We start from the raw sequence: 2961 nt of genomic DNA on the forward strand, positions 1-2961 counted from the left end.
TTGAGAGAAGAGATTGTAAGCAGAAAATTTAGTGTTTTCTAGTCTACTCTGTTTCAGAAGCAGCGAAATGTATAATATACTTTAGAAAGCTTTCTAATCTGATTCACCTTTATTTTTGGTACCTTGATATGTAAAGTGTAAGCTTCCATTACCTGAATGTTTAATTTTTGAGGAGTCTTCTTCCCTATGATATCTGATATAGTGGTAATAATTTGTTTCATATGATGTATAGATATCCAATGTTAGTGAATACCCATTACCAAAGTTATTTCTGTAATTTTTGTAATATAGGAATTAGAAATTGCCTAGAACTTAGAAATCTGACTTAAAATTTCAGTATTCAGCTCATTGGACTGTCAATACTACAACCCCTGATAAGAACCATTGATATGGCAGCTATAACTGTAAATGTGCAAAAAAATAGATTTATGGGACTATCAATTTTAACATTGTTTGTAAAAACAAAAGGTTAGAAGCATTCCAATGTCTTTATGTAACTTTTAAAAATATAACAGCAGGCCAAGTGTGGTGGCTCATGCCTATAATCCTAACACTTTGGGAGGCTAAGGTGGGAGGACTGCTTGAGGCTAGGCATTGATTGTTTTTGGTGCCTTTTTCAAGCTGCTCAGAGTGCAATGTGAACAGCCGGGACGATTTAGAGCAGCTGAAATGGAGCGTACTCTCACCGCGTTTGTGTCCCAGGACCAGTGTTACCAATTCCATAGAACTTTCTTTCATTCCTTCCACTAGAAAGTTAATGTTCCTTTTTCTGAACTCACTTTTAACAAATACCTTCTATATATAGCTTGATACTTACGATATTTTTGTAATATTCTTATTTGTGTACATATCATAATTCACTTATTACATACCAAAATTTTATAAAATAAGTAATTTATTTAAAGTATCAAACACAGTACTCAGTATATAGGAGTATCTCAAAAACATAGTAATCCTACCTGTAGGAGGATCCCAACCTCTCTGCCTTCTTCGTTGCTTACAAAAGAGTTGTTAAAATAAGTTTAATGGACAAAGCCACAAACTGAAATACTAGAAAAGATTGGGAAACTAGTAAATGAGAATCACTAATAAATTATGACTTTGGGTAAATGTTTAATTTTCTCTGGAGTTCCCTTTTGTCTATTTGTGTTGCTACAAAGAACTACCAGAGGCTGGGTAATTTATACAGAAACAAAAAAGGTTGATGTGGATGGAAGACTGAGCATCTGGTGAAAGCTTCAAACTGCTTCCACTCATGGCAGAACGCATAGGCGAGCTGATGTGCGCAGAGATCCCATGGCAAGAGAGCAAGCAAGGTGGGGGGAGTTGCAAGATTGTTTTTAGCAATAATCTCTCCTGGGAACTAATAGAGTGAGAACTCATTTATCTCCCACCTCCAGGGAGGGTATTCTATTCATCAGGGATCCATCCCCATGACCCAATCACCCCTACTCACCTTCAATACTGGGGATCAAATTTCAACATGAGATTTGGAGGAGTCAAACAAATTATATCCAAGCTATAGCAACTTTCTCATGAGTAAATGAATGTTGAATAAGAAGGTGTCAAAGATCCTCCATACTTCAAATATATATTGTTCTTCTAGTGTTAACCAAGTTACCACAAATTTAGCAGCTTTAAAAAAAATACCCATTTGTTATCTCACGGTCCTGTGGGTCAGTCTGGGCATAGCATGACTTAACTGGGTTCTCTATTCAGGGCTTCACAATATTAGAATAAAGGCGTTGACAGGGCTGGGATCTTATTTGCAGACTCTAGGGAAGAATCCACTCCTAGCTCCTTTAGGTTGTCAGGATTCAGTTCCTTATGGTTGCCCAACTGAGATCTCTGTTTCCTTTACATGCCCTGCTGAACCTTTCTCATGCTTTGAATCTCTGACTTCCTCTTCTGCTTTTAGTTACATCTGCAAAGTTACATTTGTAATGTAACAACAGGAGTAAAACTAAGGGGTAAAATCATGGGGACCAAAATTCTACCTACCTTAGATAATGAGATATTCAAAGAACCTCAAGAACTGTACAAAACAGAATGAGCAGCTCTCAGAAGTAATGACTATCCACTAACTAGAGGTTTTCACACAGGGAATTTCAGAAAGGCAATGTTTGAAATATATGCTTTTTCCAATCCTGAGAATAAACAATCCTCTGCTATATAGTTACGATTTAAACGATTAACTGATCAAATTTTTTGCTTGCTAAAGTCCACTCATAGTTATTTGCTGTCATGGGCAGCCTAAGGATGATGCAAATGATACTCCAAGGTGTGGCAGGTCAACAAGGAAAGAGCCTTTTGAGCTTCTTTGTCTCATTCAAAGCTAAGGAGACACAATAACTTGTCTTTTATAAAATATCACATAAATGTGCACTTAATTTATGCCTCTTAGTTAATTCGTATATCTAAACCTCACATAAGCTTAAATATTAATGTGCATATTGCAATATAGCTAGGAAACTTGGAAAAGTATGTGAAATGTATTTAGAAATAATGCAAATTAGAGAAAGAAACTCTTCAAAAATATCTGGAGTCTCTCTGAATGCAGAATGAGCATCCTCTGGGAATGTTCCAAATTTACCTGCTGTCATCTCTCTCTAAATTACCTCAGAAATACCGTGTATGGTTCAGTGTTGTATACACAGGTGGCTCTATATCAATAGTGTTTAATGATGCCATGCATGGAGAAGGAAAAGAAGGAGTAAAAGATCACCTTAGAATATGGGACGTTTGGTACAACTACATTAGCAAATGTAAAGCACATTCTAATAAAATCTCCATCATCTGGAGAGCTACTGAAGAAGGAAAAGTGTTCCAGCCATCTGACTCTGTGTGGATGTTATCCTGAATTCTTTCCCTGCTTTCATATTTGAAATACTTTCTAAAACGTATATATTCCTTTGTTGGACTGAAAAGTTTTGCATCATGAACATTACTGAATTGTTGTTT

Source organism: Propithecus coquereli, unplaced genomic scaffold (assembly GCF_000956105.1).
Source record: "Propithecus coquereli isolate 6110/MARCELLA unplaced genomic scaffold, Pcoq_1.0 Scaffold647, whole genome shotgun sequence".
Classification (NCBI taxonomy): domain Eukaryota; kingdom Metazoa; phylum Chordata; class Mammalia; order Primates; family Indriidae; genus Propithecus; species Propithecus coquereli.